Source organism: Ranitomeya imitator, chromosome 6 (assembly GCF_032444005.1).
Source record: "Ranitomeya imitator isolate aRanImi1 chromosome 6, aRanImi1.pri, whole genome shotgun sequence".
Taxonomy (NCBI): Eukaryota; Metazoa; Chordata; class Amphibia; order Anura; family Dendrobatidae; genus Ranitomeya; species Ranitomeya imitator.
The window spans coordinates 208,538,202-208,561,419 of record NC_091287.1 but is presented as its reverse complement, the minus strand read 5'-3'; the positions used below and the strand labels follow the sequence as shown (position 1 = coordinate 208,561,419).

The following is a 23,218-nucleotide window of genomic DNA, read 5'->3' as shown; positions in this document are numbered from 1 at the left end:
ATACCACTTGTGACCACAGAAGTGAACTCAGCCACAGAATTCACAACAGCTGTGCGGTCAGTAAAAAAAACTAGAAAAAGTCCACCGCAGAGAAATGCAAAAATCTCCACACCTGACTAAAGGTGTGGAGGGCAAACTCTGCAGCCCAGAGCTTCCAGCTTAACTGAATAGATCCATACTGAAAAGCTGGACAAATGAACAAAAACAAAGAAAGTGCTGAACAACAAAGTCCACAACAAGAGAACCGCAAAAGGACAAGCAAGGACTTAGCTTTGATGAACTGGACAGAGTGTCAGGAAAGTCCTAAGAGCAATTACTCCAGGCAGGAACAATTGACAACTAGCATTGAATGAGGGATAAGGCCAGACTAAAATAGCCGAGCCAGAAAGACGATCAGTGAAAACAGCTGCTGAAGCTAAATCCAAGAAGCAGCCATACCACTAAAAACCACAGGAGGGAGCCAAAGAGCAGAACTCACAAAAATGCTACTTACAACCACCGGAGGGAGCCCAAGAGCGGAATTCACAACAGAGGTCCTCCGCCGATGCTCATCGGCGCCCCGCTCCGACCTTTGCTCCTGGCGACTTAGTGTGGCTCTCCGCCCGTAACATCAGGCTGCATGTTAAGTCCACTAAGTTTGCACTTCGCTACTTGGGTCCCTTCAAGGTCCTCTAACAGGTTAACCCTGTGGTCTACCGTCTGGCCCTTCCTCCACGCTTGGGTATCACCAACATCTTTCATGTGTCCCTCTTGAAACCCGTATACATGTCCCGGTTTTCCGAGTCATCTGCCAGGACATCGGGTTCGTCTACGGATGATTATGAGGTGAACGCTATTTTGAGGTGCAAGGTGGTACGTGGCAAAAAATTCTATTTGGTGGATTGGAAGGGTTATGGCCCAGAGGACAGGTCCTGGGAGCCTGCTGAACACATTCAAGCTCCAAAGCTCATTGCTGCCTTTGAGCATAGCGAGATCCAAGGAGGGGGGGGGCCCCTAGGAGGGGGGGTAATGTTAGGTGTCGAGTTCCTGCCTCTGCACAGGGGGAATCTCGAACCATCTCTGCTGCAGTGTCCCATTCTTCTCTAGCCGCAGTGGAGTCTGCTCAGCGGAGACGTCGGTACCAGCGTCTTGCTTAGTCTCAGAGTGTATAGGGTTACTGCTATTGTTGAGCATTCCGATACCGCAAGTATCGGGTATCGGCCGATATTTGATGTATCGGAATTCCGATACCAAGTTCCGATATTTTTGTGATATCGGGAATCGGTATCGCGATTAAGATTCATGTGTAAAATAAAGAATAAAAATTAAAAATATTGATATACTTACCCTCTGACGCGCCCTGGTTGTCACCGCTGCAACCGCCATGCTTTTGTTGCAAAGAATGAGCGCGTTAAGGGCCTTCGATGACCAATCACAAGCTGCGACGTCATCGAAGGTCATTAACGCGCTCATTCCTAAGAATGCGCGCGTTAAGGTATCTTGTATCTTGTATCTTCGACCACTGCACACCTGACAACTACATGTCTGCCATCCTACTGCCTGCCCGTGTATGTGTATCCTCCCACAAAAACATAACAGACCGCCTCTGTTCTCACAGTCTCTGAAGCATGTGCAGTGTTGAGTTCCACCTTGTTGCAACGTCTATGATTAGGCGATGCTGGGGAATGTTCAAAGACCGCTGATAGGTCTGCATACGGATGGAGTGTACGAGTGAACGGCGGATATGTGAGCAAAGTCCGCGCACTTTGAGGAGCAGGTCGGATAACCCTGGATAACTTTTCAGGAAGCACTGCACCACCAGGATTAAGGTGTGAGCCAGGCAAGGAATGTGTTTCAGTTGGGAAAGGGAGTTGGCAGCCATGAAATTCCTTCCGTTATCACTCACTACCTTGCCTGCCTCAAGATCTACTGTGCCCAGCCACGACTGCGTTTCTTTCTGCAAGAACTCGGACAGAACTTCCGCGGTGTGTCTGTTGTCGCCCAAACACTTCATAGCCAATACAGCCGGCTGACGCTTGCCAGTAGCTGCCCCATAATGGGACAACTGGTGTGCAACAGTGGCAGCTGCGGATGGAGTGGTTGGGCGACTGCGGTCTGTGGACGAGCTCTCGCTTCTGCAGGAGGACGAGGAGGAGGAGGAGGAGGAGGAGGGGGTGCGAACGCCTACAGCCAACTGTTTCCTAGACCGTGGGCTAGGCAGAACTGTCCCGAAATTGATGTCCCCTGTGGACCCTGCATTCACCACATTCACCCAGTGTGCCGTGATGGACACGTAACGTCCCTGGCCATGCCTACTGGTCCATGCATCTGTTGTCAGGTGCACCTTTGTACTCACAGATTGCCTGAGTGCATGGACGATGCGCTGTTTAACATGCTGGTGGAGGGCTGGGATGGCTTTTCTCGAAAAGAAGTGTCGACTGGGTAGCTCGTAGCGTGGTTCAGCGTAGTCCATCAGGGCTTTGAAAGCTTTGCTTTCAACTAACCGGTAGGGCATCATCTCTAACGAGATTAGTCTAGCTATGTGGGCGTTCAAACCCTGTGTACGCGGATGCGAGGATAAGTACTTCCTTTTTCTAACCAGAGTCTCATGTAGGGTGAGCTGGACTGGAGAGCTGGAGATCGTGGAACTAGCGGGTGTGCCGGTGGACATGGCAGACAGAGACTGTTGGAGACGGTATTGTTTCCGCTGGTGCCCTAGATGCAGTGTTTCCTACTACGAAACTGGTGATTCCCTGACCCTGACTGCTTTGGCCTGGCAAAGAAACCTGCACAGATACTGCAGGTGGTGCGGAAAATGGTGGCCTTACAGTGACGGAAGGGATGTAGTGTTGCTGACTAGCTTCATTGGCCGAGGGTGCTACAACCTTAAGGGACGTTTGGTAGTTAGTCCAGGCTTGCAAATGCATGGTGGTTAAATGTCTATGCATGCAACTTGTATTGAGACTTTTCAGATTCTGACCTCTGCTTAAGGTAGTTGAACATTTTTGACAGATGACTTTGCGCTGATCAATTGGATGTTGTTTAAAAAAATGCCAGACTGCACTCTTTCTAGCATCGGATCCCTTTTCAGGCATTGCAGACTGGGCTTTAACCGGATGGCCACGCTGTCCTCCAACAGGTTTTGGCTTTGCCACGCGTTTTGTCCCATCTACGGGCCCGGCAGATAAAACCTGTTGCGATGTTGATGCCTGCTGTGGCCCTCCTCCTCCGCTTCAGAACTACTGCCGCCTGCACCCTGTTCCCCCAATAGCTGCCAATCGGGGTCAACAACTGGGTCATCTATAACCTCCTCTTCTAGCTCGTGTGCAACTTCGTCTGTGTCACCGTGTAAGTCGGTGGTATAGCGTTCGTGACGGGGCAACATAGTCTCATCAGGGTCTGATTCTGGATCAGTACCTTGCGAGGGCAATGTTGTGGTCTGAGTCAAAGGACCAGCATAGTAGTCTGGCTGTGGCTGTGCATCATTGCACTCCATGTCAGATTCAACTTGTAATGGGCATGGCCTGTTAACTGCTTCACTTTCTAAGCCAGGGACGGTATGTGTAAAGAGCTCCATGGAGTAACCCGTTGTGTCGCCTGCTGCATCCTTCTCTGTTGTTGTTTTTGCTGAAGAGGACAAGGAAGCGACTTGTCTCTGACCGTGAACATCCACTAACGACGCGCTGCTTTTACATTTACCAGTTTCAAAAGAGGAGGCAAAATAGCTAGAGGCTGAGTCAGCAAGGTAAGCCGAAACTTGCTCTTGCTGCTCCGGCTTTAAAAGCGGTTTTCCTACTCCCAGAAAAGGGAGCGTTCGAGGCCTTGTGTAGCCAGACGACGAACCTGGCTCCACAGCTCCAGACTTAGGTGCAATATTTTTTTCCCCACGACCACCTGATGCTCCACTACCACTACCATCATTACCAGCTGACAATGAACGCCCACGGCCACGACCTCTTCCACCAGAATTCCTCATTGTTTTAAAAACGTAACCAAAGTAACGGTATTTGTTGCTGTCAAACAACTTACACGGTGAGCTATAACTTCAGTATGATTTAGATATCCATTTACAGGTGGGTGAGACCGCAAGGAAAATCAGGCACAATGTTACACACTCTGTTTTCGGTGGCACCAAATGAGAGAGATGCCACACACGTAGGACTGTCACTCAAGCACAAATGTCAATATTAAACTCCCACTGTTTTTTTATTTTTTCAGGAAGAATTTAGAAACCAAATAAAAAAAATTGATTTTTTCAGGGAGAATTTAGAAACCAAATAAAAAAAAAATATGCTGTCTATGGCCCACTATTTGAGAGAGAGAGAGATGGCACACCCAGGAGTCAGGACTGGCACACAAGCAGAAAGGCCAATATTAATCTCCCACTGTTTTTTTTTATTTTTTCAGGGAGAATTTAGAAAACAAATAAAAAAATAGGCTTTCTATGGCCCACTATTTGAGAGAGAGAGAGATGGCACACCCAGGAGTCAGGACTGGCACACAAGCAGAAAGGCCAATATTAATCTCCCACTGTTTTTTTTTATTTTTTCAGGGAGAATTTAGAAACCAAATAAAAAAAATAGGCTTTCTATGGCCCACTATTTGAGAGAGAGAGATGGCACACCCAGGAGTCAGAACTGGCACACAAGCAGAAAGGCCAATATTAATCTCCCACTGGTTTTTTTTATTTTTTCAGGGAGAATTTAGAAACCAAATTAAAAAAAAAATAGGCTTTCTATGGCCCACTATTTGAGAGAGAGAGATGGCACACCCAGGAGTCAGGACTGGCACACAAGCAGAAAGGCCAATATTAATCTCCCGCTGTTTTTTATTGATTTTTTCAGGGAGAATTTAGAAACCAAATAAAAAAATAGGCTTTCTATGGCCCACTATTTGAGAGAGAGAGAGATGGCACACCCAGGAGTCAGGACTGGCACACAAGCAGAAAGGCCAATATTAATCTCCCACTGTTTTTTATTGATTTTTTCAGGGAGAATTTAGAAACCAAATTAAAAAAAAAAAGGCTTTCTATGGCCCACTATTTGAGAGAGAGAGAGATGGCACACCCAGGAGTCAGGACTGGCACACAAGCAGAAAGGCCAATATTAATCTCCCACGGTTTTTTGTTATTTTTTCAGGGAGAATTTAGAAACCAAATTAAAAAAAAAATAAATAAATAGGCTTTCTATGGCCCACTATTTGAGAGAGAGATGGCACACTCAGGACTGGCACACAAGCCCAAAGGCCAATATTAATCTCCCACTGTTTTTTTTTTCAGGGAGTATTTATAAACCCCCCCCAAAAAAACAGAAAAATAAAAAGGCTTTCTATGGCCGACTATGTGAGAGAGATGGCACACACAGGGATGGCACTCTAGCAGAAATGCCAATCTCAATCTCCTACAACTTATTTTTTTAGGGAGAATTAAAAAAAACAAAAAAAAAACAGGGACTCTCCTACAATTACTATCTCCCTGCAGTAATCTCAGCCAGGTATGGCAGGCAGCAATAAGGAGTGGACTGATGCACAAATTAAATAAAAAGTGTGGACAAAGAAAAAAGATAGCTGTTCAGAAAGGATGGAACAACAGGATTTGTGCTTTGAAAAAAGCAGTTGGTTTGCACAGCGGCGTACACACAGCAATGCAGCTATCAGGGAGCCTTCTAGGGCAGCCCAATGAGCTACAGCGCTGAGGGAAAAAAAATGTAGCTTCCACTGTCCCTGCAAACAAAAGGTGGTGTTGGACAGTGGAAATCGCTACAGCACAAGCGGTTTGGTGGTTAATGGACCCTGCCTAACGCTATCCCTGCTTCTGACGAAGCGGCAGCAACCTCTCCCTAGGCTCAGATCAGCAGCAGTAAGATGGCGGTCGGCGGGAACGCCTCTTTATAGCCCCTGTGACGCCGCAGACAGCAAGCCAATCACTGCAATGCCCTTCTATAAGATGGTGGGGACCAGGACCTATGTCATCACGCTGCCCACACTCTGCGTCCACCTTCATTGGCTGAGAAATGGCACTTTTCGTGTCATTGAAACGTGACTTTGGCGCGAAAGTCGCATACCGCATGGCCGACCCCACACAGGGGTCGGATCGGGTTTCATGAAACCCGACTTTGCCAAAAGTCGGCGACTTTTGAAAATGAACGATCCGTTTCGCTCAACCCTAGTGCTGTCATGTATTTGTGGGAGGATACGCATACACGGGCAGGCAGTTGGATGGCAGACATGGAGTTGTCTGGTGTGCAGTGGTCCAAGCTACAAGACCTCTGTCAAGTCCTTCAGTGTTTCGAGGAATGCACACAGCTGGTAAGTGCAGACGACGCCATCATAAGCATGAGCATCCCACTTATGCGTCTGCTGATGCAAAGTTTGACGCACATCAAGGAGCTGGTGTCTGCAGCCGAGGAGGAGGGAATCCTTGATGACAGTCAGCCATTGTCTGGTCAGGGAACTGTCCAGGACGAGGTGGCGGTCGAAGAGGATGAGGAGGAGGATGATGGGGATGACTATGTATGGGAGGAGGATGCTTCTCAGGGGCCACTTGAAAATGATGACCGATGACGATTACTGGTTGGCCTGCCTCCTGGATCCACGCTATAAAGGGAAAATGCAAAACATCATGCCACATGAGAACCTTGAGCAAATATTGGCTACCAAACAAGCAACTCTTGTAGACCGTTTGGTTCAGGCATTCCCAGCACACAGAGGTTGTGATGGTCCTCACACTTGCCGTAGGGGGCAACATGGCAGAGGTGCTAGAGGTGCAGAAATCCAAAGTGGCGTTGGACAGAGGGGTTTTCTGACAAGTTTGTGGAGTGATTTTTCAATGAACGCTGACACAACAGGGACTGCTGCATCTATTCAAAGTGACAGGAGACAGCATTTGTTCAGTATGGTTACAAACTATTTTTCATCCCTTATCGATGTTCTCCCTCACAGGTCATTCCCCTTTGATTACTGGGCATCTAAACTAGACACCTGGCCCGAATTGGCAGAATATACATTACAGGAGCTCGCTTGCCCTGCTGCCAGTGTGCTTTCAGAAAGAGTCTTCAGTGCTGCTGGTTCAATACTGACCGAAAAAAGGACACGTCTGGCTACCCAAAATGTAGATGATCTAACCTTCATTAAAATGAACCAATTATGGATTGCCAATTCTTTTGCCCCACCTTCCCCTGCTGACACGTAGCTTGGGTGATAAATGACTCGCTTTTTCCCTCCTCTTACTGACTTTGCCAATTCCTCCATTTGCACCTGCTGAATGTCCACCATAGGCTGACTCCCCCCACAGGACCGTGGTCACCACTTGGCGCAAGCACCCGTGCAAGTGCCGTTTGCCTGGACAGGTGGGTGCGCCCACTCTACCTCTACTAAACAAAGCTGAGTTTGAATCTACAGGCTTTCGGCCTCTATCAACAATATGAAACTGCATTTGGCCTGGTTCTTGGTTTGGGCCTAGTGACGTCTGCTGCTGCCTCTTGGTTTCCTCAAAGAAACAAAGCTGAGTTTGAATCTACAGGCTTTCGGCCTCTATCAACAATATGAAACTGCATTTGGCCTGGTTCTTGGTTTGGGCCAAGTGATGTCTGCTGCTGCCTCTTGGTTTCCTCAAAGAAATAAAGCTGAGTTTGAATCTACAGGCTTTCGGCCTCTATCAACAATATGAAACTGCATTTGGCCTGGTTCTTGGTTTGGGCCTAGTGACGTCTGCTGCTGCCTCTTGGTTTCCTCAAAGAAACAAAGCTTAGTTTGAATGTACAGGCTTTCGGCCTCTATCAACAATATGAAACTGCATTTGGCCTGGTTCTTGGTTTGGGCCTAGTGACGTCTGCTGCTGCCTCTTGGTTTCCTCAAAGAAACAAAGCTGAGTTTGAATCTACAGGCTTTCGGCCTCTATCAACAATATGAAACTGCATTTGGCCTGGTTCTTGGTTTGGGCCTAGTGACGTCGGCTGCTGCCTCTTGGTTTCCTCAAAGAAACAAAGCTGAGTTTCAATCTACAGGCTTTCGGCCTCTATCAACAATATGAAACTTCATTTGGCCTACTAGTTTAGTTGGGCCCTACTAACAGTGTCTGCTGCTGCTTGTTGTTGTCCTCCACTGAACAAAGCAATGCTGCCTGTTTACTCCTGTTACCAATTTTTTTTCTGCTTTTAGCCTCCTTTTTTATTTTGGGCCTATCTCTGTGTTTCCTCCTCATCCTGCCTATTACCCAGCCACTGCTTGATGGGTCTGCTGGTACATTGACCCAGACCACTACATTCCCCTTGCACTCTACACAGCCAGAATCTGACCCTGCTGAAAGTCAGGTCCCCCTTCCCGCATACTATACCACCTTACACGGGGACAAAGAGGAAGGTGCATATGAAAGTGCAGGTTCCTTCATCAGGTGGGGGGGGCATACTCGTTGGCGACGTCACTGTCACAGGGCCCGTCATAGTACGCAAAAGTGTCACTGCCGGTGGGAGGCGCCCCCGCCATCAAACACAACGCCGTACTTTGAGGGGCCCTGTGTCAGTGCCAATGTGAACGAGTGGGCCCCCCTGCTTGCTCTGGATCACAGCACTTGCAAAGTTGAAATACTTACCTCTCCCTGCTCCACCGCCGTGACGTATTCCACATTTCCTGGGCCCAAGAAAAAATTGAGCCAGCCCTCCCCCCCCCACAACTTTAACCAAATGACCCCCAATTTTCAATACCTAACTATTATTATAAGGCTAAATAAGATTGACAAGCTTAAGTAACAAAAATTGATGATTTTGACATTAAAATGTTTTTCTAGGTGTTTTTCTGTCCTCCACTCTCTGCCGACTTTTATTCCCCAGTGACTTGCATTGGGTTTCGTGTTTCAGTCGGCCCCCCGACTTTTCGCAATGATCGGCCGATTTCACCCGACCCGACTTTTGACAAAGTCGGGTTTCGCGAAACCCGACTCGATCCTGAAAAAGTAAAAGTCGCTCAACCCTAGTAACCAGTGTACATTGGTGACGCTCTAGTCTATTAGACAGAGTTTATGACTTGGTCACGGCGCTTTAGCGTCCTACTCAATATCGTAGAACAGCTCAAGGAAAACACAGTCACTGAATCCAATAAAAAATATATCTTTATTAATACATAGTCTAAAAGTACATACAGCAAACCAGACAATTAGTACAGGTAAAACCAGCAGATGACAATAGCCATGCCACAAGCAGCATGTAGAGCAGTCACCCAAGGTACGGTGACCCCTGCAGAGGAACAAAACCCATCAATCAGCACAGCACAGCACCCATCGCCTCATAATGATTTTCACCACTAATACAATTATCAGTAGTGCCACATAAAAGAGGGGATTCTTTAGCTAGTAGCAACAATAGTCCATAAGACAGTGTAGCCGGGTCCGGGTGTCCTCTGCGTTGGTCCGGACTCATCACGGCAGGTAATATGCATGGTGGCCCATTGTGTTTGTATGCCTCGCTACACTGTCTTATGGACTATTATTGCTACTAGCTAAAGAATCCCCTCTTTTATGTGGCACTACTGATAATTGTATTAGTGGTGAAAATCATTATGAGGCGATGGGTGCTGTGCTGTGCTGATTGATGGGTTTTGTTCCTCTGCAGGGGTCACCGTACCTTGGGTGACTGCTCTACATGCTGCTTGTGGCATGGCTATTGTCATCTGCTGGTTTTACCTGTACTAATTGTCTGGTTTGCTGTATGTACTTTTAGACTATGTATTAATAAAGATATATTTTTTATTTTTTATTGGATTCAGTGACTGTGTTTTCCTTGAGCTGTTCTAGTATATTGGCAGTTATCCATATTGTCCATGCATGGTGGGTGCATATTGAGTGACTTCTACTTTTCATCTATATGTTTACTAATTCTTTGCACCACCAATGTTGCTTATTGGAATATTTTTGTATACTCAATATCGTGCAGTGGTGGCGTTTCAGCGTCTTAGTGATCTGTGTGAAATGGAGTTCTGATGCAGTTTTGGCGCCTCTGTGCTTTGGTACACATGGCACAGTGGTGACGTTTTAGCGTCTCAGTATCCTACATGGGACACAGATCCTAACGTAATGCGTTAGCGCCATTGTGTAGTGGTGACGCTCCCGCGTTCTCTTAGCGCCTTAGTGTTTTCTGGCCTCTACGGTCATCTTTGTCTTGGTGCGGGGCTAGTGCCCGGATAGGTTACATCAGCTATTTTCGCTATATTCATCACGCCTATTCGGCGATCCTTTTGAGTAGGGGGCACTTCGCTGCTATAGTAACGCCGCAGCGTCATAGTAACCATCACTTCCATCATAACAGGAGGCTTCTAGGTCTCGGCGCGCTCTTGCATCCTGGTTTCCTAGTAACACTGACTTCCGCCATCACCGGAAGTGCTGTCCTCGTGTTCCCTCATCGGATCTATGGCATTCCTCAATATGATCTTACAGGTATTTTTGATTGCAGTAACTCGCGGTTTTTGTTTGACTCCTGTCTCTTTTCCGCCGATTGGTTTAGCCACCAATATCGCTGCACACAGCATTCACTCACTTTTACCGATCACATGATCCTTGTTTAGTATGTGATAGGCTAATTATGCCCGACAGTATACTATTTAAGTGGACCTAGTTATTTGCTCCACTCTCCTCAGTGTTACATGGAGGGTGGCAGGTCCTTATGTCCTTCTTTCTAAGCACTCGTGCACTTTATCTCCCAGGCAGGCAAGTCCCCTGATGAATCGGCCTGCGAAGAAACGCGTCGGGACATTCCAATAGGGAGAGTGCAGGGCATGATATTGTCCAGGGGTAGCTGTGGACTGGCCTTGTAAGGGCGGGAGCCTGGGATTGTGGGTTTACGGATAGCCCCTTAGGAATTGACAGGGCATTGTCTCCCGACATCGCTGATACATGGATTTCTCCACTCCAGCGAACTGTGGGCTTCACCTACTTCGTCTACGGCAATTGGTGAGATCATTCCTGTTTTAAATACTTTTGTTTATGCATGATATCCAATTTTTTTTGCCTTATCCCCTCCCACCTGCTTACAATTTGTCTTTGATACCTGTCAATACCTATATAAACAAGTTTACCTGGCTAAACATTTTTTGCACCTACGTATGCTTGGTTTTGCAGCGCCCCAGAGATCTGGTCGTTGCAGTATGACACTTTGCCACTAAGGGGAGTGATGGTACGTCTGATGGCACTGAAGGAATTCTCTTGACCAGGTATCACCAGCACACATTACACTTCACACTCCGGCCACTAGAGGGAGCAAAAGGCTTTATTTATTGGGCCCCTCCTCACACTGGTAAAACTAGGGGTTGGATAGGAAGTTAGGCAGAAGCTGACTGGGTTGGATTCAGGCAACATCCCGTGGCAGGGGGTGCTGCAGGGAGAAGACACAGGGGGTCCCTGTCAGGCATGGGAACCTGGCAGGTGCCTAGAGAACAGAACAGAATGTTACGGAACCACGCCTGCACCTCCTTGCGGCAGTATCCTAAGAAAGAGACAAGAAAGGAAGGATATTGTGGAACAGTGTAAACGAGATCTAGCAAAAAGGAGTACCAGTAGGAGTCGTGCCGTGAGACCGAGGCAACATCCTACTGAGGCATGTAGCCGGTGGCCGGAACACCGCGGGAGTAACTGACTTCAGGCCTTACTTCAAACTCCGCAGGACAGTTAATTATAGGTTGGCTGTCTACCTTAAATTTCCTAAGAAGACATAGGAGGCAACATTGGGAGAGGGCTGTCTCTAGGGTCCCAGAAGACCTCCAAGCCTTCCCGTCATACGGGTGCATCCTAGCCAAAACATACTGGGGGACAAGAAACTAGCAACATCTGGAACTAACGAGAGAGAGAGAGCTGTAGAGAACGAACGAAACGAGAACAGCAGTTGTGAGGACTATTCCGAATGCTCAGCAGGGTAGAACTACAACACACAGGCGCTAGTGGTGGGCAATGATTTCCATCTGCGAGGGAAACTCTGGAAGTGCCCATCAGACCAGCCTGTCTCTGATAGCCCTGTTAAACGTGCTCTGGATTGAGGATCTTGAAGTCTTCAGTAAAGAGGTAAAGAGACTGCAACCTTGTGTCCTTGTTATTGCCTGCACCTCACACCATCACCATCCACCTTACTGGGAAGCCCTGGGGACATACTTCACCTGTGGGAAGGTATACCATCCAGCTGCAATTCCATCACCCCAGCGGACCCCACAGCAGCGTCGGTCACCCTGACCGAACACCACAGGTGGCGTCACGAACCCCTGACAGACTGCACCACCTTTATTGGACGCCCCTTAGCAGGGTCGCGGACCGGGTCTAGCCACCGTGACAGCCTCAGAACCGAACCAGAGAGGCCCGGTACCGAGAACCCGTGGCCCTGTGTCTGGGGGCGATCCAACCTGGCGTCACGAACAGGATCGTACTTAAGCCTGAAGAATTGGGTCATGTGTGCCTTGGAACTGTGATTGAAACGTGTTGGACTGTGATTTATTGCAAAGACTGTGTATTGCTATTGACGCATAATTCCTGCCAAAACCGCCGCCATTGTCGCACCACGAGGAGTGCAGGAGAAGAAAGAGGACGTGTCATGGGAGGAGATCGAGAAAACGGCGCGAACAGCAACATCCGCCCACTCCGACTACGGCTGCAGGATGACGAGCTCAGGAATGGAGGAGCTCAAACCCCAGAAAATGGAGGAGCCTCATGTGTGTACTGCCGCAGGGCCAAGAGAGGATACGGCGACCTGCGAGTGCCTGAACGACGATGAAGTGACCCAGGATCACTGCAGCCCAGTGGAGCTGGACCAGGGCTTACCGCCACAGGGGGATTCGGATCTCCTAGAATTACCGGAGGAGGCATCGAACCACTCGACTCCAGGCGAGGGGTCGGTGACGGCGAAGAAATGGAAGTCGGAGCTGTGCAAGAAGATTGCACAGGCAGCGCCGTAGTCAGAGCCGCCGCAGACTCCAGCGTCCTCGTCAGTGGAGCCGATCGACATCGGTGGAACCACATCAGACGCAGGTACCAAAAGCGACCCTGCCCCGCTGACCGATCCAGCTCCGGTGACCGCTCCCCATCCCAGCTGTGACCAGTCTCCCGTTACCGAGATTGGGGTGACTTCCCTGTACGCCATGAAGGGGATACTGCCAACGCTCCCGATATATATGGGCGAACCGTTAGACGTGAGTTCCGAAGGGGTGATCTTTGAATGGGACGCGCCCAGGATTCAGCCAGACGGGTCCAGACAGGAGGGCTCTTACGTTGTTGGGCTCACCTGGGAGCAGTACAGACAATGCTTAGTTGCACAATGGGAAGACCGAGAACAAACGAAGCAGACTACTCAAAGAGTACCGAAATCTAAGACTAAACGTGGCAAAGGGGATCCAGTGAGACGAGGGACAGTGTTGGCCTTTCACCCGAAGAGGGGTTGAGGTTTCATCCTGGAGCAGGGACTGCCGACCGAAATCTTTGTTGCCAACTATAATGTGGAAACTCAGTCCCATGGTGGGGCCCCTAGTCGAAGCTTGTGCAGGGGGGACCATGTGACCTACACCCGCCACCGGAGTGAACAGGGGTGGTATGCCAAGAATGTCCAACGATATGAGCCTGCTGTGGCGCCCCCTACTGCCGCGACTGAGATTAATGACAGACGTTCCCTGGTATTTGACCTAACGGATGCTAGCATTACTACCACCGTGCGTATCGGTGCTCCTGTAGGATCTGCTATAAAAATTGACATCCATATCAAACCTGTTAATGACTTGACCACACTGAAGAGACAAACCCATCACGGTGATACGGCATTAGACGAGAATTCGGATACAAACCTTCCCCGGTCAGGAAGTGTGCGTTTCCGACTGGTGCCATGCAGCCCACTGTCGCAGCAATAAACCTCGAAAACCCGAAGATGTAAATAGTTCACTGTTTCTTGCTGCTACCTTAAACCCGTCCAGGGTTAACTCCTAGGGATCCCTTTGTTTACCCGGGATCCCTATTGTTTTTCTATTTCTTTTCTACTTTTGCACAAAGTTCATCATTGTTTCAAAGACTGCCGGATCATGGACGGTGAATGATTCAGAACTGCTTTGTATATAGTTTGCACCTTCTTAGGCTGGTTTCACACTAGCGTTTTTGAACGCATGCGTTTTTACAAAAAAAAACGCATGCGTTTTTTTCCCTATATTTAACATTAAAAACGCGTGCGTTTTTTGATGTCCGCGTTTGTCCGCGTTTTTGAACGCATGCGTTTTTTAACTGCATGCGTTCACTTTCTAAAATGCAACATGTAGTATTTTGCAAAGCGTTTTTTTTTTCCAAAAAAACGCATGCGTTCACATGCGTTTTTTTTTTGGAAAAAATTGCATTGGAGTCAATGGAGACGCATGCGTTTTTTTGGACATGCGTTTGCATGCGTTTTTTTTTACGCATGCGTTTTTTTGAAGCATGCGTTTTTTTTGGCACCATAGTTAAGATAAGGTTGTCTAGACACTGATAAGGCTCCCCCATAGCTGAAGGGTTATAAAAGGAAGGCTGGGGGAAGTTTCTGGTCACTTCTCATCAGACTCCAAGGAAGACAGCACCCTGCCCGGACGCATTGTTGGACAAGACACAGAGCAATGTGAGTATATCCTTGCCAATGCATTATTCTTCAATTTTTTGGATCTACATGTCCTAATTTTTTCAATGTTTTTCTTTCAACACGCATCAGAATGTCTTCTCCGGTTTCTTCGTCTGATGATGAATTCCAGCCACGGCAATCAGAAGTGGATCACGTGAGCGAGGTAATTTTTTGTTCCGTCAGCTTGGTAAGTATTGACTGTCACATCGACACGAGGCAATTATATTTTTTTTATTCTATAGAGCACTTCAACTGAGGGACAGAGAGGTACGGAGCAGCGGAGTCAAGGTCCAGGTGGAAGACGGCAGCGGGTATGTATACCAGGCAGACTGTCCTTATTTAAGTTGTCTTTCATATTTCTGCCCTTTCTCATTTTTTTTTTTTTTTTTTTTAAATGTGGTTGAGCAAACTTAATTTTTTTTAATTAAATTTTAGGTTTCACAACGGGACGATGACCACATCGATAATGACCTGCTAATCACTCTGGTACAGGAGCGAGTCCCGTTGTGGGACAGCCGGGATCAACAGCACTCCGTCAATAGTGTTATCCGTCGTTTGTGGAGTGAGGTGGCCCAAGCGTTGTGGGATGGCTGGGAGAATTCAACGCCACGGGTCCGTAATGCATTTGGTAAGTATTGCACGATAGTGTGAAGAAACAGACCTTGGCCATGCTCTCTTGACTGTGTGTGATGACAGAAACTTTTCGTAGTTTCTGTCATCACACACAGTCACGAGAGCATGGCCAAAAGTCCTGATTCTGACCATTATATTTTATTGTTATTTCACAGTGGACAAAGTAAGAACACGTTGGCGTTCCATGAAGGACCGCTTCAACAAGGACCTGCGTGCAGAGAAGAGTGCAGCTAGTGGTTCCGGAGCAAGGCACCGGCTGTACAAGTACCACCGTGTGCTGGCCTTCCTGAGACCGGTCCTTCTCTTGAGAACGTAAGTATTTGTCACATGCCTCCGGTTGTATTGCATTGACATAATCTGTCATTTTTAATTCCATAGGATGTACCGTCTTGTTATCGTTTGGTATTAATTTTCTGTTTTATTTTTTCACAGCACACACTGCACGACTGTCGCCACAGGTTCTGGAGCGGTCCTTCAGCCGACAGCCACGGACCCGTCCCAGCCATCCAGCAGCGCAGCACCAGGTGGGTCTTCCACAGTCACTGGAGACCAGGGAGCTGGCCCATCAGGTCTTCCCCTTTCGCAGTCCTCTTTCGCTGCACCCATTTTTGCGGGCTCATCCCGGCAGCGACAGAGGGCTTCGGATAGGTCCCTCATGCCCGAGTTTTTGCACTTGAGCTCGGTTTTACACGAAGCTATCAAGGCTTTAAGTGACAAAATGGATGTGTCCCATAACCTGTTACAGTGCCGCATCCAGGATGTCGCTAAAAGCCTTGATCAAGTTAAAGCCGACCTCCAGAAGCCAGCTCATCATTTTTTTAATAAAATCCACCAGAGCATGTCGGAACACCTTAGCCCTGATCTCCAGCTGAGTGTGATGCAGGCCTGCAATGTTGCTTTGGGGCAGGCTATGCAGCAGAGTCAGAGTCGTAATGTGGCGGCATATCCAACTGTGCCGTCACTGTCCGAAGTAAACACCATTCCTACCTCTGCTGCATACCACTGCACGGCCACCTCTATTCCCTCAACAGGTGTTCTCCAGTACAGCGCCAACACGATGACGAGTGCTGTTGGACATCCCACCGCCACCACCGTGACGACCGCTGCTCCGGCTTGGACCTCCTCCGCTGACACCTCTATGACGCAGGACCCTGGCGTGGCTTATCGGCCCGGCAACCTCCCGATGCAGCAGGACCAATCCATGCAATATCGGACCGGCCCACCCCCGATGCAGCAGGACCCATCCATGCAATATCGGACCGGCCCACCCCCGATGCAGCAGGACAGAGGCCTGGCATATCTGACCGGACCCACCCCGATGCAGGAGGACCGAGGCCTGGCATATCGGACCGGACCAACCCCGATGCAGCAGGACCGAGGCGTTGCTTTCCGGGCAGGAAACCCCCCGATGCAGCAGGACACATCCATGGCGTATCGCACCGGGCACCCCATGATGCATGACCAAGCCATACGTTTCCGGGCAGGACCCACCCCGATGCACCAAGAACCATCCATGGCTTTATGTTCCCCCCCACCAGCAATGCAGCAGGACGCTGGTATGGGATTTGTTTCCCCCACCCCAACGATGCCCCAGGACCCTGGGAGGGTGTTAATTTCCCCCCCCCCCAACGAGGCACCAGGATCCTGGGAGGGTTTTTGTTTCCCCCCCCCCAACGAGGCACCAGGACCCAGGCGGGACTTTATCTTTCCCCCCATTGGACTCAGAGATTGCCGAGCGCTCCACAATGGAGACTGACTGTGAAATTGTGGAGCCGGGTCCTGACGTGTCTCCCACCCAAAGTTTACACCCTAGCCCCAAAAGACTTCCCCCAACCCGGAAAACACAGAAAACTGGCAAAACCCATAAGAAACAGAAAACTTTGTTTATTCCTCCCCCATCACCTTCCGATGTGTCTCAACCGTGCAGTTTGTCTCAAGCCCCTCATGTTTTAAGCCCCATCCCCGAACTTCCAGACCCTTCAAGTTTTGTTGCCCATTCTCCTGCAACCTCTGCCTCCTCCACGGTGAGCCAGGCTTCAGTTCTAAATACCCCCCAGTTACGGCACTCAACCCCAAGCCGGCGTGGTTCAACCCGGCGCGGTAAAAAAAAATAAATTTGTGTTTTTCCCCAATAAAAAAAAGTTTATTTTCAACAATTATGTTTGGTTTATTGTGTCTTTCACCGCTCTAAATACACACCAATAAACTGCGTTTACACACTTTTATTCTTTTGGCCTACACATATCTCCAGTAGTATAAAATACCAGACAACATCTATATGTGTTTCTTTAGTATACAGATATGAGTTGGCCAAAAAAATAGTAGTTATTTCCATACTCTTATTTTTAATTTTTAACTGGTGTAGTGTCACTGTACAAAGAGAAAATGGTGTAAATCAAGTTCAGAACTCAACTGAACCGGTCAGATGTCAAAATAGACACCTGACCTGTTTAGTTGATTACTGACTTGTATATTCACCATATTCTATATAGCACATTATGTGACAATGTTTGTCAAACTGATGGGACAATGGTTGGCACACGCTAACTATCTATCCTCACCTTGGCAGGTGTAAGAAATTTTGAATTCATGATCATGTTTATGTTCATCATGAATTCATTATTTTTACACTTGACTTGACGGGAATAGAGAGCGTGCCAGTCGTGACGCAATGACGTCAAGAAGATTACCAATAAAGAAATTTAAATCTGGTTACATTATAAGTATGCGTGTTTATATCATTGTTTGTAAACCAAAATAGGGAGTGCAACAGAGGTCAATTATGATTAAAAAAATCAAATTATTACCTCATCAACTATCACCCACTCCTTGTTTTGGATTACAAATTATGATATACTACTACTGCCCATCTTTGTTCAACCTTTAGAGAGGAAAAAGACAGGAGACCTGGTGAACACAAAAAAGTTTATTAATTTGAAAAATTGGTATCAGTATTTAATATTTGGTAAACATTAACATACAACAGGACATTTAAACAACATTGTCCTGCCATGAAACCCGTCCAATATCGGACACAAAATAGGCCGCAAATTGGTCACGCATAAGACCAACGGCTGCAGTTGACCTCATCGGGTGATGATGAAAATCGGGCAATGGGTGTGAAATTGGTTCATCAAGTTCAATGTGGGGTCGCTCCTAAGCCATTATATAATTGTGTAGAACCACACAGGCTTTGACCACCTCGTCCACTGTTTCCACTTTTAGATTGATGGCTGTTGCGAGAATGCGCCATTTTGCAACCAGAATGCCAAAGCTGCACTCTACGGTTCTTCTTGCCCTTGTCAGTCTGTAGTTGAATATTCTGCGAGTATGGTCCAAGTCCCTACTAGAATATGGCTTCAGGAGATTTTCACACATCTGGAAGGCCTCATCCCCAACCATAACAAATGGCAGCGGTGACCCTTGAGTGTTGGGGAGAGGCTGTGGAGGTGGGAAATTAAAATTGTTGCCATACACACGGCGGCCCATATCAGAGCTCTTGAAGGTCTGGGAATCATTGCCACGGCCAAAAGCTCCAACGTCCACGGCGATGAAGCGACACTCCGCATCCGCTATTGCCATGAGCACTATCGAAAAATATTTTTTATAATTAAAAAACTCAGATCCGGTTCTTGCAGGTTTAACAATGCGGATGTGCTTCCCATCCACCGCCCCTAAACAGTTTGGAAAATCACACACGTTCAAAAATGTTTTGGATATTTCCCGCCACATGTCCACGGTGGGTACGGGTATAAACTCCTCACGGAGTACATTCCATAACGCACGACAGGTGTCCACAACAATTCCGGACAGGGTTGAGATTCCAATGCGGTATTGGAAGTGCAGGGAAGATAAACTCTCTCCTGTGGCCAGAAATCTAGAAGGAAAAGAAACCAAAAAAAACATTATAAAACGGCTCTTATTTTATGTTGTTTTTCAATAAGAAAAATTTTAAAAAAACAACCCAAAATACATGTCATAACCCCAAAATTTGACTATCATTGGTTTATTTTTGGAACGTACCGTAATGTCACCAACAGACGTTCCTCGGGTGGAATTGCTCTACGGAGCCGTGTGTCCTGTCGCCGTATGGAACCTTCGACACGAGACAGTAATTCACGGAAAGAATCTTGCGACATTCTGGTGTAATCCTGGAATTTCTCCGGGTTGGCATTCAGCTCCGCATACAGGGTGTGATATGCTCCGCGGGTCTCACGCACTTCAATGATGGGGTGCCTCCAAAAACGCCGACGCTGTCTCCTTCTCCATCTTTGGCGGTTTCGGTCTTGCTCCCAAGCAAAAACACAGGCAAGGAAAATCTTGAAGCTGAACTCCAGTTGGAAATTAAAGTTCGCTATTGAAAGATCCATCGTGACACCGGAAACAGTAGCAAGCTCTGAAACTTTATGTACCCCTAGGGTCTATATATTGAGTCCCAATCATGTACGCCCTCTCTAGCCCACTCTATTCTCATTGGTTGGTTATTGTAACCTTTTTTTTTTTTTTTTTTTTTTTCCCAAAAATGCACAAAAAACGCAAACGCATGCAAAAACGCATGTAAACGCGTGTAAACGCTGCGTTTTTTTGACGCACGCGTCAGTTTTTGCACACATTATCATCACTGTCCCCGATGGGGCTCACAATCTAGAATCCCTATCAGTATGTCTTTGGAATGTGGGAGGAAACCGGAGTGCCCGGAGGAAACCCACACAAACACGGAGAGAACATACAAACTCTTTGCAGATGTTGTCCTGGGTGGGATTAATGTTGCTAGAAATTTAGGACAGGAAAGTTTGAAAGTGAACCCGTAGGGGTTAGAGAGAGAGTCCTCCTGAGAACTGTAGAAAGATGGTCGGTACAATGACAGTAGACCCAGCCCAGGAGCTAGGCGGTCCTGCATTGGGGAAGTTAGAACGGAAAGAAAAGTTGAGTTATTTATATAGCATTTTATAGTAGGCCTTTAGTGGGTTCAGCGTATACGCCCTTAAAGGAAAAAGTTAACTTATTGTTCAAAGGTTGCACTTGGTAGAATACCCGGCGGGGTACTGAGAGTTATTTATAGTCAACATGTTATTTAAGAATATTTAATTTTGTTTGTAACGTTCAAGTGTCCTCACCTCCCATAAAGGGAAGCATTGTTCCATTTACTTGTTTTAAGCATTTCAAAATTTTGTATGTCTTGTGCTGAATTGTATTGTTGTTCTTCTTCCCAGTCCATGAGTACTGGATTTAACCGGGGGGGAGTGCAGCGCCCCAGAGATCTGGTCGTTGCAGTATGACACTCTGCCACTAAGGGGAGTGATGGTACGTCTGATGGCACTGAAGGAATTCTCCTGACCAGGTATCACCAGTACACATTACACTTCACACTCCGGCCACTAGGGGGAGCAAAAGGCTTTATTTATTGGGCCCCTCCTCACACTGGTAAAACTAGGGGTTGGATAGGAAGTTAGGCAGAAGCTGACTGGGTTGGATTCAGGCAACATCCCGTGGCAGGGGGTGTTGCAGGGAGAAGGCACAGGGGGTCCCTGTCAGGCGTGGGAACCTGGCAGGTGCCTAGCGAACAGAACAGAATGTTACGGAACCGCGCCTGCACCTCCTTGCGGCGGTATCCTAAGAAAGAGACAAGAAAGGAAGGATATTGTGGAACAGTGCAAACGAGATCTAGTAAAAAGGAGTACCAGTAGGAGTTGTGCCGTGAAACCGAGGCAACATCCTACTGAGGCGCGTAGCCGGTGGCCGGAACACCGCGGGAGTAACTGACTTCAGGCCTTACTTCAAACTCCGCAGGACAGTTAATTATAGGTTGGCTGCCTACCTTAAATTTCCTAAGAAGACATAGGGGGCAACATTGGGAGAGGGCCGTCTCTAGGGTCCCGGAAGACCTCCAAGCCTTCCCGTCATACGGGTGCGTCCTAGCCAAAACATACTGGGGGACGAGAAACTAGCAACATCTGGAACTAACGAGAGAGAGAGAGCTGTAGAGAACGAACAAAACGAGAGCAGCAGTTGTGAGGACTATTCCGAATGCTCAGCAGGGTAGAACTACAACACACAGGCGCTAGTGGTGGGCAATGATTTCCATCTGCGAGGGAAACTCTGGAAGTGCCCATCAGACCGGCCTGTCTCTGATAGCCCTGTTAAACGTGCTCTGGATTGAGGATCTTGAAGTCTTCAGTAAAGAGGTAAAGAGACTGCAACCTTGTGTCCTCGTTATTGCCTGCACCTCACACCATCACCATCCACCTTACTGGGAAGCCCTGGGGACATACTTCACCTGTGGGAAGGTATACCATCCAGCTGCAATTCCATCACCCCAGTGGACCCCACAGCAGCATCGGTCACCCTGACCGAACACCACAGGTGGCGTCACGAACCCCTGACAGACTGCACCACCTTTATTGGATGCCCCTTAGCAGGGTCGCGGACCGGGTCTAGCCACCGTGACAGCCTCAGAACCGAACCAGAGAGGCCCGGTACCGAGAACCCGTGGCCCTGTGTCTGGGGGCGATCCAGTTTAATAACTAGAGGTATCTTGGTAGCGTGGGACATCACACCGTATGTGTAACGGCTGTTCTCTTGCATATTCTACTCTGGTACCACCCATAAATGGTGTTTTATCTTACAGGTTACATCATTTAGTACCACTATATATTTATTCCTTTGGGGTGACACTATTTGTTTTTTGTTGTCTTCTATATTTTTACCTTGTACACATTAAAGGTTATGTTTTAATTCCTACTACAGCTATGTTCTTCTTTTCCCAGTACCACCAAATGCTCCACTACCACCACCACCATCAGTACCAGCTGGCAATGACCGCACACGGCCTCTTCCACCAGACTTCCTCATTTTTGCGGAAATGTTATCAAAATAACAACCGATATATATGCTACTGTTAAACAAGGTAGAAGGTGTATCTTAACTATTGGAGAATTTATATCTCCCTTTTTTTGGCGTGAAGACAGCAGAAAAAAACAGGCCCTGTGTATTACACAACACAATGTACAAGGCAGAACGTGGCTGGCAGATATAAGCCAAACAGAACTCACTTAGATCCACTAAGTAGCAATTTAAAGCTCCCTTTTTTTGGGGGGGACGGGAGACTGCAGGAAAAAACAGGCCCTGTGTATTACACCACACAATGGACAAGGCAGAACGTGGCTGGCAGATATACGCCAAACGGAACTCACATAGATCCACTTAATGGCTATTTAAAGCTCCCTTTTTTTTTTGTTGGGGGGAGACTGCAGGAAAAAACAGTCCCTGTGTATTACACCACACAATGGACAAGGCAGAACGTGGCTGGCAGATATACGCCAAACAGAACTCACGTAGATCCACTAAGTGGCAATTTAATGCTCCCTTTTTTTGGGGGGGACGGGAGACTGCAGGAAAAAAACAGGCCCTGTGTATTACACCACACAATGGACAAGGCAGAACGTGGCTGGCAGATATACGCTAAACAGAACTCACGTAGATCCACTTATTGGCAATTTAAAGCTCCCTTTTTTTTGGGCGTGAGACTGCAGGAAAAAACAGGCCCTGTGTATTACACCACACAATGGACAAGGCAGAACGTGGCTGGCAGATATACGCCAAACAGAACTCACGTAGATCCACTTAGTGGCAATTTAAAGCTCCCTTTTTTTTGGGACAGGAGACTGCAGGAAAAAAGAGGCCCTGTGTATTGCACCACACAATGGACAAGGCAGAACGTGGCTGGCAGATATATCAAAAAATACAAGGGCTGTAGTAGAATTTCAATCTCCCTACAATGATCAAAGAACACGTATGGCAGCAATGAAAAGGACTGCTGCACAGTGCACACAAAAGACTGTGGACAAAGAAACAACAGAACTGTGCAGAAAGAAGCAACAGGATTTTTGCTTTGAAAAAAGCAGTTGGTTTGCACAGCGGCGTACACACAGCAATGCAGCTATCAGGGAGCCTTAGAATGCAGCCTAAGAAGCTACAGATCTGATGCACCCCCCCAAAAAAAACCCACTGTCCCT

At 47.7% G+C, this 23,218-nt stretch overlaps 1 protein-coding gene across 1 annotated transcript in view; it reads left to right on the top strand.

The window, feature by feature from the left end:
- Positions 1-23,218, top strand: part of ANKRD33B (ankyrin repeat domain 33B) — a 1,522,421-nt gene that overhangs the window by 630,319 nt on the left and 868,884 nt on the right. The window lies entirely within an intron of this gene.